The sequence below is a fragment of the Lepus europaeus genome, chromosome 8, assembly GCF_033115175.1.
Source record: "Lepus europaeus isolate LE1 chromosome 8, mLepTim1.pri, whole genome shotgun sequence".
NCBI lineage: Eukaryota > Metazoa > Chordata > Mammalia > Lagomorpha > Leporidae > Lepus > Lepus europaeus.
This window is the reverse complement of record NC_084834.1, coordinates 43,697,920-43,720,918: the sequence shown is the minus strand read 5'-3', so window position 1 is coordinate 43,720,918 and position 22,999 is coordinate 43,697,920.

Genomic DNA, 22,999 nt, shown 5'->3' with positions numbered 1-22,999 from the left:
CCAAAATAATAAGTGTCAAAGCAGATATTTCCATGATGACAGTCTTGTTAAATAGCCCTTGGTCTTAGCTGCTTTAAGATAACATGGCGAAATGGAACAGAATAGAAACACCAGAAATCAATCCAAACATCTACAGCCAACTTATATTTGATCAAAGATCCAAAACTAATCCCTGGAATAAGGACAGCCTATTCAATAAATGGTGCTGGGAAAACTGGATCTCCATGTGCAGAAGCTTGAAGCAAGACCCATACCTTTCACCTTACACAAAAATTCACTCAACGTGGATTAAAGACTTAAATCTATGACCCGAAACCATCAAATTATTAGAGAGCATTGGAGAAACTCTGCAAGATATAGGTACAGGCAAAGACTTCTTGGAAAAGACCCCAGGAGCACAGGCAGTCAAAACCAAAATTAACATTTGGGATTGCATCAAATTGAGAAGTTTCTGTACTTCAAAAGAAACAGTCAGGAAAGTGAAGAGGCAACCGACAGAATGGGAAAAAATATTTGCAAACTATACTACAGATAAAGGGTTGATAACCAGAATCTACAAAGAAATCAAGAAAATCCACAACAACAGAACAAACAACCCACTAAAGAGATGGGCCAAGGACCTCAACAGACATTTTTCAAAAGAGGAAATCCAAATGGCCAACAGACACATGAAAAAATGTTCAAGATCACTAGCAATCAGAGAAATGCAAATCAAAACCACAATGAGGTTTCACCTCACCCCGGTGAGAATGGCTCACATCCAGAAATCTACCAACAATAGATGCTGGAGAGGATGTGGGGAAAAAGGGACACTAGCCCACTGTTGGTGGGAATGCAAACTGGTTAGGCCACTATGGAAATCAGTCTGGAGATTCCTCAGAAACCTGAACATAACCCTACCATACAACCCAGCCATCCCACTCCTTGGAATTTACCCAAAGGAAATTAATTTGGCTAATAAAAAAACCATCTGCACATTAATGTTTATTGCAGCCCAATTCACAATAGCTAAGACCTGGAACCAACCCAAATGCCCATCAACAGTAGACTGGATAAAGAAATTATGGGACATGTACTCCATAGAATACTATACAGCAGTAAGGAACAATGAAACCCAGTCATTTGCAACAAGATGGAGGGATCTGGAAAGCATCATGCTGAGTGAATTAAGCCAGTCCCAAAGAGACAAATATCATTTGTTTTCCCTGATCGGTGACAACTGAACACCAAAGGGGAAACCTGTTGAAGTGAAATGGACACTATAAGAAACAATGACCTGATCAGCTTTTGACCTGACTCTAGATGTACAATGTAATACTTTATCCTTTTTAGTATTTGTTGTTGTTGTTGTTGTTCTAGTACTAGTGGTTGTACTCTGTAATTAACACACAATTATTCTTAGGTGTTTAAATGTTAACTGAAAAGTGACCCCTGTTAAATTTCAGAGTGGAAAAAGAGAGGGAGGAGATGTACAATTTGGGACATGCTCAATCGGACTTGCCCCAAATGGTGGAGTTAGAAACGTGCCAGGGGATTCCAATATAATCCCATCAAGGTGGCATGTACCAATGCCATCTCACTAGTCCAAGTGATCAATTTCAGTTCACATTCGATGGCTTGGATAGGTCTAAGAAACAAAGGGATCACACAAACAAGACAAGTGTCTGCTAATACTAACTGATAGAACCAAAAAGGGAGAGAAAGATCCAGCATGGGAAGTGGGATACACAGCAGACTCATAGAATGGCAGATGTCCTAAACAACACTCTGGCCTCAGAATCAGCCCTTAAGGCATTCGGGTCTGGCTGAAGAGCCCATGAGAGTATTGCAGGCATGGAAAGCCAAGATACCATGGAAAAGAAAAAAAAGAACAAGACCTAAATGAAAGATCTCTGTGAGTGAGATCCCAGTGGAAAGAACGGGGCCATCAAAGAAGGAGGTACCTTTCTCTGAAGGGAGGAGAGAACTTCCACTTTGACTGTGACCCTATCGGAATAAGATCAAAGTCAGCGAACCCTAAAGGCTTCCATAGCCCTGGCAACTCATGACTAGAGCCTAGGGAGATTACTGAGGCCATGAACAGGAGTGTCAAATTGTTAAGCCAGCAAAAGGAGTCACTGTGTACTTACATCCCATGTGGGATCTGTCCTTAATGCGAGGTCTAATGTGCAGTGATGCTATAACTAGTACTGAAACAGTATTTTTACACTTTGTGTTTCTGCGTGGGTACAAACTGATGAGATCTTTACTAATTATATACTGAATCGATCTTCTGTATATAAAGATATTTGGAAATGAAAAAAAAAAAACAAAACAAAACCTGGTGTTAAATTGGAAATGACATAGAAAATTAATTAATTTTTTTAAAAAAATATTATGTAGGATCTCTGTCTTTAATGTGCTGTACACTCTTATTTAATGCTATAACCAATACTCCAACAGTATTTTTTTTTCTTTTTTTTTTTCTCACTTTGTGTTGCTATATGGGGGCAAACTGTTGAAATCGTTACCCAATTTATACTAAACTGATCTTTTGTATATAAAGAGAATTGAAAATGAATCATGATATGATTGGGAGAGGGAGCGGGAAAGGGGAGGGTTGTGGGTGGGAGGGAAGTTTTGGGAGGGGTAAGCCATTGTAACCCATGAGCTGTACCTTGGAAATTTATATTCATTAAATAACTAAAAAAAAAAAAAAGATAACATGGCGAGTGACTTCAGGGTAGCAGCTAAAGCAACTCCACCTGAATCATCAAACCTGTTTTTATTTTCTTTCTGCAGAGCTAGAGGAGTGTATAGGCATTATTCTTCTCTGTTGTTTTATATAGTTTTGAATTTTAACTGCTGAACATTTGATGGAGGTTAGCATGGTTAATTCATTTCTTAATTAGCAAGCAGTTATTTCTGAAAAGGAAATGTCTACTTGGCGTAAAGATCCTCAAGAAAAGATGAGGAGATGGTTCACTTCTCCTTTACCCATACCCAGCATTCCAGATCCTTCCGTACTCAGGACCTCGCCCAGGAAAGTGCCTGAATCATACTCCATTATATTAATTTCAGCTGAGGGTAAGTTTGACCTACTCTTTCCCATTAAAACACACACACCCTTGAGGGCTGCTGCTGTTGTGCAAAGAGGTAAGCAGACTCTTGGGACAGAACCGTTAGAGTCCTAAGTATTTCTGCTCTATTTTTTGACCTAGCTTCCTGCTACTGCACCTGGAAGGGCAGGAGAAGATGGCCCATGTACATGGCCCTTGCCACTCTTTTGCAAGACCAGGATGGATTTCCTGGCTCCTGGCCTCAGCCTGGGCAGCCCTGGCTGTGTGGCCATTTAGGAAGCAAACTGGCTGATGGTAGAGTCTCTCTCTCTCTCTCTCTCTCTCTCTCTCTCTCTGTGTGTGTGTGTGTGACTTCCTCTCTCTCTATTTTTCAGCCTTTCAAATAAATAAATAAATCTTTGAAACAAACAGAACTCCATAACTTTAAAGTGTCGTATTTAATTTGATATAGTTCATTTTTAATTAGTTAGCCTTTGAATCCTCACATTTCATTTTCCCTTTGTACATCTACTTTTGATTATATCTCTTGAGTTTTTTCTTTCTTTTTCTGCTCCTTTAATTACTCGTAATTTATTTAATTTATTTTTTTATCTGATGTTTTCCAAGACAAGGGCTGGGCAAAGGCTAGTGAGACATTTGCTGTAGGAGTCAAAATTTATGAAGGCACTAAAACTCAGTAATATATAAAACCAGTTTATTCATTATATATGATATTTTAAATTATTATACATATAAATAACAATATCATATAATAATCTATAATATTTTTGCTTAGCATTTTAGCATAATCAAGGACAGATAATACTTGTAGGCTGGCTACTTACTTTGGTAAATATAAATATTTATTGGAAAAAGCACCAGGATTATTTGGGTGAGCTGAGTGAGATAGACTTGTGCAAGTGCAAGGTCAATTCTTGCTGTATTTAAAAGTTTGCTAATTTTTATCATGAATTATATATATTTTAGATATTTGAATAAAATAAAATAATATTTATATTCATTATGTGATTATTTTGTACTCCTTTGAGCATTCCACCCTGAAATAGCTTCTTCACTCAAGCTCTCCTAGTGGGGATACATGAGTTATTTTTTTATTTAAGTAATCCTTGAGTCCAATTCTATACTCTAATTATTGTTTGTCTCATGAGACCCACAACTTAAAGTTCTGATAAGTCAATCTCTTTTCTAGACAAATTTTAATACATATTAATGTATTAATGGGCTTTTAATATATAGTCTATGCAAAACTGTGAAAATTATGGCATGAGGCAAAAATTGAAAGCACAAGTTCTACACATCTCTTTTATTTTCCAAATGAAAGAAAGCAAATCTTTAATATATCAAACTAGGATGAATCCCAGTATGTAACACTTGAGATATCCTTCATTTTACTTAAAACAATGGAAAGATACAATCTAAAATCTTGATCTGAATGATTTTCACAACTTAACTAGAAGTATGAATAGTTCTTCTAAAGAATGAAAATCCTCAAACTATCATTACTCTTTGCTAGTGGCTTTGGTGAACTCCAGTCCTCCAAAAAACGATAGCCATGGGTGGTCCACTTTAAAATAAGATCTTCTTGATCTAGGATCCAGCACAAAGGTGGAGCATTCATGAATGGGATTATGCCAATATAAGAAATAGGAGAGCTTCCTCTTTCTCTGCTCTCCACATGTGAGGACTCAGTAAAGCTGACTTTCTGGAGACCCAAAGTCCAGTCATGATCTAACGTGAATCTGGCACTTTCATTTTAGACTTCTTACCTCTGAACTATAAGATACACATGCATGTTTTTTAAGACCCTCTGTTTATGTCATTTTGTTATAGCAACCTGAATTAAGATACATATCTATGCTCAGCTTTTGTTCTTAGAAGTCAAGAAATGCACTGGGCTTTTTAGGAAAAATTTTTGGTGTCAGCTGCATGTGAGGCTGATTTTTTTCTACCTTATTACTCTTGTTGCACTTGTATGCTCTAATTCAACACGCCCATTGTACACATATGCAAACTTCAACCCCTCAGAGTTAAGTATAGAACACTAATTTTCCTTCTGGAAAGGTATTCAGAGTTTGTGTATATTGGAACTTCTTCAATAAATTATTTTATATTTTAGGAATGCCAAGTAATGTTTATTCTTACAGAATCATGTAGGGTTAGTCATTCTATTGTAGTGGTATTTAATAAAAGTTTACAGCACCAAAAAGGAAAACTTTCAAAATGAATGGATAAATTAAATTGTTCCTTTTTTGAAACTGGGTAATATTTACTGTTTTCTTCCTAAACACAATTTGCCTATCTGAATCCATCTAGAAGGAAATTCCCCAAAATCTATCCTCTTGAGGACATTCTATCTAGGTGCTATTTGTTGAGGGTGAACAATATTTGAGCTAAGAATAGACCTACTATTGAGCCATATTTTCTGCCATCACAATGTAAAAGTTTCTGCTTTCACAAGCTCTGGTCTCCTACTGGTTTGTCCTTTCCTTCAAACAGAGAATGCTCCCACTACTGACTGCTTCCTTTTTATCAGTCTTTGTGTCTCTGGCATCTCCTATTGATTTCACCCTTCCATCCTTTGAGAGCTTCTGTTTGGATTGCGGAAGACTTTCAATACCACGTTTGTATTTTCAGTTTTGCAGGCCAATCACAGGGATCCAATCCAATTTGGAGAGAGGATCAGTTTATTTTAGGCTTCATATTTAGGGCACATATGCTCTGGTTTTGATAGCTTCTTTTCTCAAAATTTATTTTCTTTTATTTGAAAGCAGAGAGAGAGAGAGAGAGAGAGAGAGAGAGAGAGAGAGACTCTTCCATCCTTTGGTTCACTTCCCAAATGGCTGCAAATGCAAATGGTTAGGGTTGAGCCTACCAGGAGCTTCATCAGGATCTCCCATGGGAGTGCAGAGCCTCCAATTACTTGGGCCATTCTCCACTGCTTTCCTAGGCCATAAGCAGAGAGCTGGATTGGAAGTGGAGAAGCCAAGATTTGAACCAGTGTCCTTAAGAGATTTTGATATTGCAGGCAGTACTTACCCCACTATGCCACAACGCTGTACCTTGCATGTGTGATTTAATTAGATACTAACTCAATAGTTACAATTAATATTTTGATTGACATTTATGTAATCCTTTATTTTAGATTATGTTTCTTGGTTAAATCCAATGAAAGAGCAAGTGGAAGGGGTTTTCAACTACAAACTTTCAAAATATTATTATATTTGATCACATATATGAGAATCATCACAACGCTATGGATTCGATACTATCATCAATTATCTTTTAGGTTAAGTAATTAGAATCCTAGTGACATTGCATAACATTCATAAAATTATGTGGATGGAGCTAGGTTGTGCATCCTGTTGTTTTGGGTACAGATGCCAAACTCTATAAATACCATGTTCCAATGGTGTGCAATAGCTTTTCCATTGTGCAAGTTCTCTGACAAGCCTGTATCACACCAATATTGCATTCCCCACAAAGCATTCCATTCCCCTGGTAAGTTCTATGTTTAGTAACATAAACAGTGGATGAGGGATTCAGAACTACAGACCAAACACATTATTCCTTTCATCTTTCAGATTGTCTACAACATCAGGAGTCAAATGTAAATCAAGGTATGTGATATAAGAATTATTGCATTCACAATAAGAAAATGATCAATTTTCTACAACAGTTTATGTAACCAAAGTGTGAAAATATACCACGACTGCTGCATACAAGAGTCAAAAACAGAATACACATAAAGAATGAGGAAAAATAATTCACATTTGGGTAAAAGAATTCCTTCAAACAAAACATTTGTTTTAACTTTATTTTTTATGTGGGATTTCTGTCAGGTCAAAACAGCCAGTGACATTCACACATCAGAAAGCTATGCCAGTGTTCCATTATATCAGGTGTCAAAGTCAGGATTTTTGCAAACAGTGTAGAATAATTTAAAATAGCGCATTGTCTAGCACTGTCAGTGTGAACTTTACCCAATCAGTGCAGCAAGCTGTAGGTTTCCGTGTGATGATATGTAGTTGACAATAGTTCTAATGTGGCAACATGAAGTCAGGAATTTGATTTTCCATTGCAGTTTTGAGGACAGATAATTGATTTAGATGAAAAAAAATGTAGAGAAAAGAACTAAACTGTAATACTCTCTGCTATCAAGATTATATCAACACTATTTCAATGGGGGATAAAGAGCATTCCTCGTGGTATGGGTTTCTCTTTTGACCTACTGTATAAATAAGAAAAAAGCTAACAACCATAAAATCATATTGGAAAAAAAGAGAACAAAATCCATTCATTTATAAATACATTCTAAAGTTTTTCTCTCTTACAAATTAAACCTGTTATGGTAATAAGCCACTGGAATAGAATACTGTGTTGCCATATTCCTAGTTAGCACTTAATTCTGCCTATTTCAAAAATTATATTACTCCTTTTTCTTCTTTTATGAAAACAATTTGCTAACTACTATCATCAGAAAGTTTGCTTTTCTCTTTTGAGTAATTGAAAATAGTAGTTTGTGCAGTTTTCCCAAGATCTACAAATATTTTGATACTGCTGTGGTGTTGGTAGTTATTATTATCAGCGTTTTAGCATGTAGTAATATGTGGTTGCATGTTGATATAGACCTCAAAATCATTATCAGAGTTAACACAATATATGTACCTAGAAATGCAAAAAATTGTTTCCACCATTTTTCTTTTCTTTTTACTTTGCCATTCTTATACTATCTCTTCCAGAAAATGAATCAACTGTTTAGTTTTAGCAAAAACATACATTTTGCTATTTCTTTTCATCTTTCACCTATTATGAAGGTAAAGATACTTCCAGAAATATACTGCTGAAATATGCATATTCAATAATTTTAAAAATGAAGTCCTTGATTTGATACTTTTCCTCTAGACAAAGAACATCCACAATCTATTAAAGTTCTACCATTAATGCTGCATGCAGGAGCCATGAAACTGTAGCCTGCAGTCCAAGCCCAACCCACCATTTATTTTGTGTGGTCAATGAACTAAGAGTCTATTTAACATTTTTAAATGGTTGAAGAAAAAGGTTTTTAAAATGATATTTAATGATATAATTTAAAATTATGCAAAATACAAATAAGCACACAAAATGTGTTCCAATAACACAGTTGAGTAGTTGCCACAGAAATTCTTGGAGCCATGAGGGATAAAATACTAACTGACTTTTTGAAAGGAAACTTTGCTGATCACTGCTTTTTTGTGAACTGAAGTAAGTGCTTAAGATTTCAGGGGAGTCTGCTCATCTGTTAAATGGAGACACCCTCCTCATGTAATCAAAATAGGTGATATATATATATATATATATATATATATATATATAATGTCTTAAGAGTAGATCTGGGTTCTTAGATTCATGAAGCTACAAGGAGTGATCACACATTTACTTAATTCAATATCTCATTTTATATTAGGGAATTGAAACTTGGAAAGAATGGGATAATTCACGTAAATTTATTCAGTTTGATAGAACTTGTGAAATATTGGAAGTCAGATCATAATATCAGCTTTATTTCTGCCAGTTTTATCTGTTTTCTATTTGTTGTCCCCCTCAAGATTATCTTCTCTTTTGTTAAATTGTTATTTTTAAAAGTTTTCTCTGCTTTTAAAATTTTAAACTGATACATAAAAATTTTATCTGTTTATGGTATATAATGTTATATTTTGATATAAATATGTAAATATTATATAATTTTTATAGTTGATTTTTACAACCTTGCATGGTAAGTATCAAGGTTAATTAAGAGCATTACTGAAGTTAAATAATTGCTGCATGACTTAAACATTGTAAGAGGTAGAGATGCTATTCTAATTTAGGTGCCCCTGACTGCTAGAATTTTACATTTAATACAAAGTAATATAGATTATTTTCTTAGTCAGAAGTTTTATGAAAATCAGCTGAGCAAAATAAGTAAGTTCGATCCATGGATGATAAATATTAGGAAATGTGATTCTTATTTTCCTTTGTATTTGAGGAAAACAATCATCATTAACTCAGGAGTGAAACCTGCAGTCAAATTGCATTTATTGCATAGGTCCTAACTCTGAAAAAAATAAAATAAAACAAAGCAGATAGATATAGGAATGCCCAATCTAATTTCAAGGCATTTTTCAAGAGTATATTTTTGTACTTCAGTTTAAAAAAAAATATTTGTTAAGATTATCCTTATGAATTTACTGTTTTTCATGTCATAAAAAAGATTTTCATATATATTTTATTGTGTCTGGATCAGCTAGATGGACATTTTTATTATTTATTTATAGATGAAAAAAAGCGCTAATTCCAAAACAGTTTTAGGCAGAGGTCAAACCAAATATTGGTGCAAATACTAGTTCTTGGGCTGGCACTGCGGCTTAATAGGCTAATCCTCTGCCTGTGGCACTGGCACACCAGGTTCTAATCCGGTCGGGGCGCCGGATTCTGTCCCGGTTGCTCCTCTTTCAGGCCAGCTCTCTGCTGTGGCCCAGGAGTGCAGTGGAGGATGGCCCAAGTCCTTGGGCCCTGTACCCACATGGGAGATCAGGAGAAACACCTGGCTCCTGGCTTCATATCGGCATGGTGCGCTGGCTGCAGCGGCCATTGTGGGGGTGAATCAATGGTAAAGGAAGACCTTTCTCTCTCTCTCTCTCTCTCTCTCTCACTATCCACTCTGCCTGTCAATAAATAAATAAATAAAGCAAATATTAGTTCTGTTCTGTTACTGTATCTCCGACAGACTACTAATACCAAACTCTCCTTTCCAGTGGACAGGAATAAAGAGAGTTGAGAAAGAGAGGCAAAGAAAATTTTTTTCTCCTAATTCATGGTAATAAATAAACATCATTAACTTCTTTAAGATGAGGAGCAGGAAATACAACTAGCTGCTTTTAAAGGCTAATTTATGTGCTTGTTTATGTTTTGTTTTGGCTTATGGTTAGAGGTTTTTTTTTTTTTATTTGCTTTATAATCAATAATTCTAGTATTTTTGTATTTATGCTCTGGAAAACATAAAGAGGAGACCAAACCAAAACAGACAGAACTATCTTTCCTCCATTCATTGAATCCTGTGACTTTTTAACATATGAAGGCAGTGACCATTTCTGAGTATTTACTATTCATGCCATCCCTGATCCATTCCTATTAAAGTATGAGCATTCTCAAATGCAAAACAAATATACCTGTGATTGGTTAAGTAAATTCTACAGAGATAATTCTGTAGAACAGGCCATGCATTTTGTGTTGTTAGGATGATCTGATGAACTCCATTGTTACCTTTATTTAAGAGCTGGTTGGCATTCCTCTGAACAAGGGAGCTACCACTGCAGCTACAATATTGTTATTTAGATTGCAGATTGTAACCAACCTATTACAGTATCCAGCCGATTATATTCAAATCTTCTTCCTTGTACATTACTTTCTATCATGAATAAGAAAAAAAAAGTATTTCTCTGACTGAATCCAAATTATGCTGAAATCACACAAATGTTGTATTAGTTACTACTGATCTTTCTAAAAAGCAGCTAAGAATTATAGCCTTTTAAACTCTGTACTGAAACAAAGATCTTAGAGCTTAAAGTTGCATTTTGCAAATTTTATCTGTGCGGATTATCAGTACATTTTTAGCCTTTTTCCTCACAAAGCTGCTTGGACATATCTAAAGAAATCGTATGTAATAAAATGATAAAAAATTTTAATTACTTTTATCTTTTTCTTCCTTCCTTCTTTCATGGTTAAAAATCAAATAGAATTATTATATCATTCCATATTCAAAGAATCACTATGTCCAAGTTTTTAGAAAGTAATAGAGAAATGTCTTACTAGCAAAATGAAATATAGTCCAGAAGGAAATAGGATTCAGAAAAGAATCCTATTCTAGTAGTCATCTAGGAACTATAGTAATATAATATTTTCTTCAAGAGTGTTCTGCTGAATGCAATTCACATTCCACATTTGAAATGAAAACAATGACAACAATAACAATAAAAAATACAGTTATCAGGGTGTAAGCATATTGAGGTCTCTGAAAGTCAAGGATACTTGTCAAAAGAATCTGTAACTGGCAGTTAGGATTTGCGTGAGTGGCATGTATTAATAGAGTGGTTTGGTTTATGTTCTCTCTGAAGTAGGAATCAAAGTGATCTCTTGCCAGGAAAGGGGAAGAGCAGGATTAGCAGGTTTAGGAGAGGAGAAAAGGTTTAAACTAATTATTACATTATACAGACCCTGTGCTCACAGTGAATGCTGTCCATTGACTTGAAATTATAGGTAGCATTTGCAGAGCCTAAAACTGTTTGTGGTCCTGCCATTTCGACTGAATTGTTGAATCAATTTAGTCAAACATCATGATAATAAGGTCAAAGAGCCAGTCAAACAGGTTGTCTGAAGTGAATGATTGTGTGACTGAAGTGATTAGTGCAAGCAGCCTTAAACTCACATTCTTACTCAAATCCAATCCTGGGAAGAGCTTCCTGCTTTTGACGCCAGGCGATTCCTTTTTCTTTCTGTAAAATCATTCTGTCAATACTAATGTTCCTCAGCATTTCAGAACCCACAATTCCTACTTAAAGCACACTCAATTTTATACCGCTTTAAAGTTTCTTCACATTCAAAACAAATCTCTTAAATGCCAAAAAGAATTTTAATTGGTTTTCAAAATAGTTCTCTCTTCTTCAGCCTGATGTGCACTCAGTGCCAATTTCAGAGAGCAGGGGCTTTGGAACTTCCTCTGTTCCCCTATCTCCAGATGAGGGAGATGTGTACTAGTGAATGTTTTTTTAAATAATAAAACTTTCAAGATTTGCAGAACTTAATTCTTTTTTTTCATTTATTAAACTTTTATTTAATGAATATAAATTTCCAAAGTACAGCTTATGGGTTGCATTGGCTTCCCCCCTCCCATAACTTCCCTCCCACCCACAACCCTCCCCTTTCCCGCTCCCTCTCCCCTTCCTTAATTCTTATTAACTACATATTGAGCAAGTGCTAACTCTCTGTTATTTACAATTCAGCTAACACAACAAATATGGATTTGGAAAATTGACAATGACATTGATACTTGTCACTTGAGTCAGTGAAAGGTCACTTATGGTTTCACGTTATTCAAATATTAAAAAACAGGATTTTTGTTAACATGATAGGATCAATTTAACTCAGATCTAGATTCTGAGTAATTTTATGTTTTTGGAGTATCTTAGTCGGGTAAATAGGATTTATTTGAAAATTTTTTGACAAGATTAATTAACTAATTTAGGAAAGCAAAATAATTATCTGGCTCATAGGACAGCATCTCCTCTCTTCATTTCTTTCTTTCTTTCTTTTTTTTTTTTCAGTATGGGAAAGAAACTTGCATTACCATTTCTGTGATATGATTGAGTTAAGCAATATTTATAACTACATAGAAAATGACATGACATCCACACAATTTTTATACTGTCTTTTATGTTAACTCCCACAAATAAGAGAAAACATGTTATTTGTGTTTCTGGGTCTGACTTATTTCACTTAGAATAATGATCTCAAGTTTCATCCATTTTGTTGCAAATGTCAGGAATTCATTTGCTTAATATTCCACAGAGCATATAAACAACATTTCTTTATCCAGTCATTAGTTGATGGACATCTAGGTTGATTCAATATCTTAGCTGTTGTGAACTGAGCTGCCATAAACATGGTAGTGCAGGTATCTCTTTTGTACTCCAATTTTATTTCCTTTGGGATAACTGGATCATATGGTAGGATCTATTTTTAGTTTCTTAGAAATCTCTATACTGTTTTCCAAAATGGTTGTACTAATTTGCATTTCCAATAACTATGTATTAGGGCACCTTTTTTCTCTAAAAGCTTGCCTGCATTAGTCATTGTTTGATTTTTGGATAAAATTCAGTCTAAATGAAGAGAGTTGATACCGCATTGTGGCTTTTATTGCATTTTCCTGCTGACTAATGATCATGAGAATTTCTTCATGTGTCTGTCAGCCTTTTGTATTTCATTTTTTGAAAAATGTCTGTTCATAACCTTTGCACATTTATTAAATGGGTTATATGTTTTGTTGTTATGGAGCTTCTTGAGCTCTTTATATATCCTATATATTTATTGTATGCACAGTTTGTAAATATTTTCTACTGTTGCCTCTTCACTCTTTTATATTTATTTATTTGGGCGAATTAATGGCAGAGATATAGAGTGAGATGGAGAGATACATACACAAACACACACATGTACACATACAGAAGGAGAGAGATTGACATACAGAGTTTCTGTCTGGTGGTTCACTACTAAATGGTTGCAATGATCATGGGTTAGGCCAGGCATAAACAAGGAGCCTAATGCCATGTAGGTGACTCCATATGTGTGACAGGGTGCCAGTATTTGGGCCATTTTCTTCTGTTTTCCCAGGTGCATTAGTATGGAGCTGGATAGAAAGTGGAGCATCCAAGACTAGATTGGTGCCCATATCACAGACAGTAGCTTAACCACTGCACCACAACTGTGGCACCCTCTTCTTCTCTCCTTTTTTTTTTTTTTTTTTTTTTTTGACAGGCAGAGTGGATAGTGAGAGAGAGAGACAGAGAGAAAGGCCATCCTTTTTGCGGTTGGTTCACCCTCCAATGGCCGCTGCGGCCGGCGCATCGAGCTGATCTGAAGCCAGGAGCCAGGTGCTTCTCCTGTTCTCCCATGCGGGTGCAGGGCCCAAGCACTTGGGCCATCCTCCACTGCACTCCCGGGCCACAGCAGAGAGCTGGCCAGGAAGAGGGGCAACCGGGATAGAATCCAGCGCCCCAACCGGGACTAGAACCCGGTGTGCCGGCGCCGCAAGGTGGAGGATTAGCCTGTTAAGCCACGGCACCAGCGAACACCCTCTTCATTTTGTTATTTTTTTTCCTTTGCTGAGCAGAAGGTTTTTCACTTGATGTAATCGCATCTGTCTATTTTTGTTATTATTGCCAGTGTTTCTGGGGTTTTAATCCAAAAGCCTTTGCCCCGGCTAATGTCTGCACCATGTCACCTATGTGCTCCTCTAGCTGCTTGCTTGTTTCAGGCCTTAAGTTTAGATCCTTGATCCTCTGTGAATTGATACTTGTGTAGGGTGGAAAAAAGGGGTCTAATTTCAAATTTCTACATGTGGAAACTCAATAGTGTGCTCAAAGGACAAAAACTTGCATATCTGTTTGCTTATGTGAATTTCTTGCTATGTATACAGTATTTCAATGAAATCATTAAAAAAGGCATTGAATAAATATATCACATTTCAAAAATACCCGACAGCATTATCCGTGATATATTACACTATGAACCTTTTAAATTATTCCTTAAATAAGTTTATAAAAAGCTATCCAAATTGAAATTTAATTATATACGTTCAAGGGAAGTAATTCTCAAGATCTTACTGTGCTTTTCTATGCATCATACACCATCATGGCCAAGGGGCCCTCCTTTACACTTTCGCTGTAACCAAGAGGAGTGTTTGATGTTAAATATCTCTGATGATATTAAGGGCAAAAGCTAAGAGTTTTCTCCTTCTATTCTCATATAGGACAGAAGTGAGAATATTCAAGAAGGGTGAAATTTGGAAAGAGAATTCAGTGTCAATACAAGGCACACCTACCAAGACAGGAATATTTAACAATGAGTTAAAAAATGATGAAATCAATATTGCATTTAATTATTTCAAGGTGACTGTGAGACAGTTGCCAGTTAGATATAGAACTTGGATGTTACTAATGGACATATGATCTTGAGATAAAAATTTTAGAGTTCCAATGCTTGAATGGTTTATCTTCTTTTTTTTTTTTTTTTGACAGGCAGAGTGGATAGTGAGAGAGAGAGACAGAGAGAAAGGTCTTCCTTTGCCGTTGGTTCACCCTCCAATGGCCGCTGTGGCCGGCGCACCACGCTGATCCGATGGCAGGAGCCAGGTGCTTCTCCTGGTCTCCCATGCGGGTGCAGGGCCCAAGCACTTGGGCCATCCTCCACTGCACTCCCTGGCCACAGCAGAGAGCTGGCCTGGAAGAGGGGCAACCGGGATAGAATCTGGTGCCCCGACCGGGACTAGAACCCGGTGTGCCGGCGCCGCAAGGCGGAGGATTAGCCTATTGAGCCGCGGCGCTGGCTTTGAATGGTTTATCTTCAATATTTTTTATGAAATTTAATACCATCCATGGAGGATCACAGAACATAAGCTATCAAGCATCACTTAGTGTTTCTCATAACAAGCCTGTGCTATTAACAAATTCTCCTTCTAAAACCTCGAATGTGCTTTAAAAATACCAACTTCTTGCTACTTTCATGTTCGTTACCGATACCTCTTAGTGTCCAGAAATAGCCTCCTATATTTCCTGACCATCACTCTTTCTTCTTTTTCCAAGTATAGCTTCACAGCCTACCCATGAAATCCTTTCCCCAAAAAGAGACTTTGTAAATGATCATTTTTATCTGGTCATCACACAGTGTGCTTAAAATGCATCCTTACTATTTACAGTATTATACCCAGGCCTGGAATACTTTGTCCCTGGACTATATTTTCTTCTTCATCTAGTTTTGCCTTCCTTGTGCTCCATTAATACTGCTTCTGATGCTTTCTGTGCACCAAGCTCTTTCTCTGTAAGGATTTTCGTGTTTTTTGTCTAAAGTAATTGTTTCATTACTTTCCAACAAATAGGGTCTATTAACTTATACTCATTCCTTAGATTTGGGTCCAAGATAGCATTATTGGTGAAGATTTTCCAAATAGCCAGTATCAGATCTTCTATAACAAATTCTTAGTTTTTGTTCTTTATACAGATCTTCTAATTCATATGCTTGTAGTATTAACTTAAGGTTCTATCTTGTCTCACTGTTCTCTGAACAGTGTGAGGACTACCATTCTGAGATGGAGACATTTGTATAACCATCAAATGTTTTGTCTAAGGTTTCCTCTGTCTTCAATTAGATAGCTATGAGATCCATTTTAGTTCTAGTTATTTTTTCAGTAAGGCTATGGAATATTATACCTTCATTTCCCACTACAGCAACCCACAAATGGGCCCATATTTTCTTACCTCTTCTTTCTTCCTAGAAAATCTCTGCCACACTGTCACAGTACTTTTTGGAATTAGCTCTTGAATAAACTATTTGCAGTTATTTAACTTTATCAGAATCTAAACTTTTTGTTTCATAAAAAGCATATGAGTTGCCGGCGCCGTGGCTTAACAGGCTAACCCTCTGCCTTGCGGTGCTGGCACACCGGGTTCTAGTCCCGGTTGGGGTGCCAGATTCTGTCCCTGTTGCCCCTCTTCCAGGCCAGCTCTCTGCTATAGCCTGGGAAGGCAGTGGAGGATGGCCCAAGTGCTTGGGCCCTGCACCCGCATGGGAGACCAGGAGAAGCACCTGGCTCCTGCCATCGGATCAGCGCGGTGCGCCGGCCACAGCATCCATTGGAGGGTGAACCAACAGCAAAGGAAGACCTTTCTCTCTGTCTCTCTCTCACTATCCACTCTGCCTGTCCAAAAAAAAAAAAAAAAAAGCATATGAGCTTGGGGTATCACAAACAAATAACAAATTGATTTTTAATTTTTGGTATAGTAAACTTCATATAGAATTGAGTAAAGAGTTGGGAACAATGTAAACACTATTATTTTTATAATATTTAACTATTCTTTATTTTTTATAACAATGGAAGCTAGACTCTTGTAGGTTTTTTTTTTGTTTTATCACTATACACAAAATCTATAAAGTGATATTTAATATTCCTTTATTTTATTTTTTATTTCATTAATAAAATACTTCATTTATATTTTAAAATATTTTTCTTTGTGTTATTTTAGCTAAAGATTTCATTTTTTTTCATATTTTCTCTGAATTTGTTTTCAATGTAATTGTTTTAGTATACAGGATTTACCAAGGATAATAGAAATATTGCAGGTATTTCAAACTTAAAATGATTTAAAAAAGGGGAGAACTAAAGGAACAAAAGTTGGCAGTGATTGCACTAATTTTGGATTTCTGCTACTACCCTCATCTAGATAGTGTAAATGTTGCTATAAATATCCAGACACAGGTTCTATGGGAAATTCTGGCCAACCACATATTTCCCCACAGACTTTGGGTGATGGCAGTGGAATGTAGTGGATATGGTAAAGCCATTTTCTACCACTACCGTTAATCAACCGTTAGTCAATTCTGACTTTTTTTTTTTTTACCTTAAACATTTTGGATGAGAGCATGTCATGGAAAGTAATCACATCTAAAACTCTTAAGACAACAGAATCTGATATACCCAATTCCCATGTCTCCTATGCCTGATATTGAGTGCAGCCCATAAAAAACAAGATCTGCTGATTGGACAGCAAAAAATCCAATGGCAAAATACTGCAAAACAGTGCATATTAAGACAAGTCACAGAAGTACATTGAATTTGAATTTCACATTTCCTTGGTAGATATAAAATCTCTTACCTCTCTCTCTCTCTTTCTGTGTGTGTGTGTGTGTGTATATATATATATATATATATATATATATATATATATACAGTTCATTGAGCTAAGTATAAGTGGCAACCGACATTTGGGCTCTGAGTAGATGTTAAATTACTGTTTTAATGGGTAAAATATTATTTTATAACTTAAATGTAAGAGCAAGTAGCAATTTTCTCTCATTACCACAAGTTAATGAGTTTCAATTATTATGTACTATTAGTTTCTTTGCATCTTTTCACTTTCATTATCTTTGAGATATTACAGTAAAAATTTTGGCAAGCTTAAATTCCTTATTTCATAAATTTTTATAGGAAATGTCATTTTTTCAATCTAAGGACTATTTGTCTATTGCTGTGTTAGTTTCCCAGGGTTTCTGTAAGAAAATATCACACACTCAGTGATTTAGAAACAACAGAAATTTATCCTCATGGTTCTAGAAGACAAAATTCCAAGATGATTTTACCTCCAGGGGCTCTGAGCTTGTCTTCTAGCTTCTGGTGATGACCAACACTCTTCATTTTCTTTGACTACTTAAATCTATGCATCCACTTTTATATCATGTTTTCTATGTGGTCATGTCTTATTATAAGTATACCTAACAGATTAAAGGCCCAATCCAATCCAAGATGATGTCAAGTCAGTCTTTACTTCTATTACACCTGTAGACATGATTCTAAATAAGGTCATATTCTGATTCATGGTAGATACCTCTTTTGGCAGACTACTATTGTCTACTTCAGCATGTAAAAGAATTGCCTCAGAACTTAGTAGTTTAAAAGAACAAATATTATTATATCACTATTCCTGTGGATTGTGGAATATTTGTTAGGCTTGGGCAAGTACTCTAGCTCAAGGCATTTCATAAGTTGCAATACTTTGTAGCCTGGGACTGCCATCAGCAAAGTCTTCCTGTAGGAGGATCTATTTTGAGCTTCACTCATATGACAATTGCCAGTATCATATTCTCATTGTGTGATTATCAAATAGATTTTCCTACTGGGGTTCTCTGGAATGAAGCTCACCATATGTTGTTGATTTTTTTTCCTCAAAAAAATGAGATTGAGAACAAGAAAAGATACCTAAGACAAAATTTACATTCATTAGGTAATGCAATGCCAAAACTGAAATCTAACTTTTTGTCATATACTATTCGTTAAAGGCAAAGACTACACTCAAGGGAATGGTATTAAAAAAGGAAATACATACCAGAAGATGGGGATCATTGAGAGACAATTTAGGGGTTGCCTAACCCAAATTATAAGTTTAGTTGCTACACACATTTTCTTTTCTTTTCTTTTTTTTTTTTACAATGCTTTAAAGAGTGTTTTTTTTTTTTACTTTTATTTAATGAATATAAATTTCCAGTGTACAGCTTATGGATTACAATGGCTTCCCCCTCCCATAACTTCCCTCCCACCCGCAATCCTCCCCTCTCCTGCTCCTTCTCCCCTTCCATTTGCATCAAGATTCATTTTCAATTCTCTTTATATACAGAAGATCAATTTAGTATAAAGATTTCAACAGTTTGCACCCACATAGAAACACAAAGTGAAACATACTGTTTGAGTACTAGTTATAGCATTAAATCACAATGTACAGCACATTAAGGATAGAGATCCCACATGAGGAGCAAGTGCACAGTGGCTCCTGTTGTTGACCCAACAAATTGACACTCTAGTTTATGGCGCCAGTAACCACCCTAGGCTGTCGTCATGAGTTGCCAAGGCTATGGAAGCCTTCCAAGTTTGCCGACTCTGCTCATATTTAGACAAGGTCATAAAAGACAGAGTGAGGATAGTAACCAATGATCCTAAGAGTGGCATTGACCAGGTTTGAACAATTATACAGCATTAAGTGGGGAAGAGGACCATCAGTACACACAGGTTGGGAGTAGAGCCATTGGTGGTAGAGGTTATGATTACAAAGGAATGAGGCCCAAGTGTGCTAGACATGGTCTAGAACAAAGGACAAAGTCATTATTAGAGGAGCTAAGAAAGGTGCTGTCTAAGCTACAAGTAATTTTTCTGATTGAGAGGCAAATAGAACCTGATATAAGGGGCTTCTAAAATCAATCAAAGATACATTTTAATTTGTGTGACCTGAATCTGTGTATCATATGTTTTAAACGTGTTGGTAGAAAGAAACTAAAAACATTTTAGATGGTTGTGCTTAAGTTTACTGGTTAAACAAACTACACCATGTTAGATATTTAAGAGGTGTTTCCAAATACATGATTCTTAAAATTTATAGAAGGCATTGGACCTTCTGGTAAATGTTTTCTTAAGTTGTTATCTAATGGTTGAAATGGTTTGCTAAGTATTCATGTGATATTGCTATTGTCAGCAAGCGATCTAGGACTTGCTCCCTCATTTCTCTATTCTAAGCCCAACTTGTTCTTTCATTTCTCTATTCTCTTCAAGGTAGGAAACTAATTCTATTATGAAGGAATCTGTAGGATGCACAATTTAATCTTTAGACCTTATGAAAGAGATGGCTAACATTTTTCTGTAATAGCATAGCCAAAATAAGAACTTAAATAATAATCTCATAGCTAGATTCACTTCGCCATCAGCGAAGTATACAGTAAGTAGAAAAAACCTCCCTTTCAGACCAAAGGGAAAGAAAGTTTTAAAGTGAGAATATAATTTTCCTCATGGGCATTGTCTACCTTAGAAAAACTACTACAGAACATGCCTGTGACTATAGACTTGTAGTTCAGGCCACCGAAGATTAGAGATGGGAAACGGGTACTCCCTTGACTTGCATCCTCTGGTCTGCTTTAACACAAACCAGGAGGAAAAGAAAGCTCGGCATCAGAAGCAATGGGTGGCAGGCCTATTAATGGCTGATCTGTACAGTGATCTGCCCTCAAGGAGACCCAACAGGCCAGTCCACTGCAGTGGCTTTCAATGTGGTAAGCCTGGGCTTCAGCAGAAGTCAGCTTGTGAAGAGCCCTGGCAGCTCTGCCAAGAGTTGGATCACTGGAAATGGACCTGCCCTGGAGTCGAAGGATGCCCAGGTCAGAGCCACAGATCTTATTGGCTCTAAGCTGAAAAGCCCTTCACTCAGCCCAACTTCCAAAGTGACCACTGCAGCTGAGTGTATGGTCAAGTAGGGTCAGCAACATTGCAGGCAGAACTGTAAATTTCTTGTTAGAGATGCCCCCTCCTTGACCTGGCCAGCTCTCCTCCCAGGCCAGCCAAGTAATGAAAGTCAACAGAGTGCCTTCCCCTAGGAGGTTCAGACCTCCCTTAGGATATACCCCATGTGAAGAGATAGATAGGTCTGGGCCTCTTAACTTACAAGGCCTAAAGCCCACCAGATTATTATCAAGCTACACACATTTTCTAAAGTGCATTGTACTCACCAAAGATAAAGGGAAGAGAAAAGTAGATATAAACAACATAGATACGAATGAGAAAGTGATATTTGGCCTGATGATCAGGAAACCTATGTCCATACCACAGTGCCTTGATTCAATAACCAGCTTCAGCTCTTGACACCAGCTTCCTGTTCAAGCACACTTTTGAGTGCAGTAGTGAGGGCTCAAACCGTAGAATCCTTGTCACCTACATGAGAGACCTAGTTCTCACCTTTTCCAGGACCAGTCCTGATCATTGTGGCATTCGGGATGTGAACTAGAGGATGAGAGTCCTCACTTTTTGTCTTTCAAAGCAATAAATGGATACAACTAAAAAATATACCTGAAAGAATCTGAGAGATGCCAAAAAATAAAATGAAACAAACCATCTCCAAGGAAATATTTTCAGTGTCTGAAAAAAAATTATTGCACTCAGTTATATTTTCTACTGGAGAGACAACAAGGAAAGTTTTCAGTTATTGCATTTACTTATTTTTTGTTTAATTGTTCAGTTTTATTAATATTTTAGTCTTCAGCTATTTTGCACTGTGTCATACACATCATATACAATTTTCTCATTTTACTTTACTTGATAAAAGATCCTGATTTCAATTGACTTAAAGTAGTCTTTTCTACTTCTAAGATAAATCCCATTCACAACAGTTACAAAAACAATCAAATACCTTGGAATAAAGTTAACCAAGGATGTCAAAGATCTCTACAATGAGAATTACAAAACCTTAAAGAAAGAAATAGAAAAGGATACCAAAAAATGGAAAAATCTTTCATGCTCATGGATTGGAAGAATTAGTATCATCAAAATGTCCATTCTCCCAAAAGCAATTTATAGATTCAATGCAATACCAATCAAAATACCAAAGACCTTCTTCTCAGATCTGGAAAAAATGATGCTGAAATTCATATGGAGACACAGGAGACCTTGAATAGTTAAAGCAATCTTGTACAACAAAAACAAAGCCAGAGGCATCACAATACCACATTTCAGGACATACTGCAGGGCAGTTGTCATCAAAACAGCATGGTACTGGTACAGAAACAGATGGATAAACCAACGGAACAGAAGAGAAATATCATAAATCAACCCAAACATCTACAGCCAACTTTTATATATATATATATATATATTTGACAGGCAGAGTGGACAGTGAGAGAGACAGAGAGAAAGGTCTTCCTTTTGCCTTTGGTTCACACTCCAATGGCCGCCGCAGTTGGCGCGCTGCAGCCGGCGCACCGCGCTGATCTGATGGCAGGAGCCAGTTGCTTCTCCTGGTCTCCCATGGGGTGCAGGGCCCAAGAACTTGGGCCATCCTCCACTGCACTCCCTGGCCACAGCAGAGAGCTGGCCTGGAAGAGGGGCAACCGGGACAGAATCGGTGCCCCGATCCGGACTAGAACCCGGTGTGCGGTGCCGCAAGGCGGAGGATTAGCCTAGTGAGCCGCGGCGCTGGCTAGCCAACTTATATTTGATCAGGTATCTAAAACCAATTCCTAGAGCAAGGACAGTTTATTCAATAAATGGTGCTGGGAAAACTGGATTTCTGCGTGCAGAAACATGAAGCAAGACCCCTACCTTACACCTTACACAAAAATCCATTCAACATGGATTAAAGATCTAAATACATGACCCGACACCAACAAATCATTAGAGAACATCGGAGAAACCCTGCAAGATACAGGCACAGGCAAAGACTTCTTGGAAAAGATCCCAGATGCACAGGCAGTCAAAGCCAAAATTAACAATTGGGATTTCATAAAATTGAGAAGTTACTGTACTACAAAAGAAAAAGTTAGGAAAGTGACTAGGCAACCAACAGAATGGGAAAAGATATTTGCAAATTATAAACTGATAAAGGATTAATAACCAGAATCTACAAAGAGATCAAGAGACTCCACAGCAACAAAACAAACAACCCACTTAAGAGATGTGCCAATAGACATTTTTTAAAAGAGGAAATGCAAATGGCCAATAGACACATGGAAAAAAAATGTTCAGGATCAGTAGCCATCAGGGAAATGCAAATCAAAACCACAGTGAGGTTTCACCTCACCCTGGTTAGAATGGCTTACATACAGAAACCAGCTAACAACAGATGCTG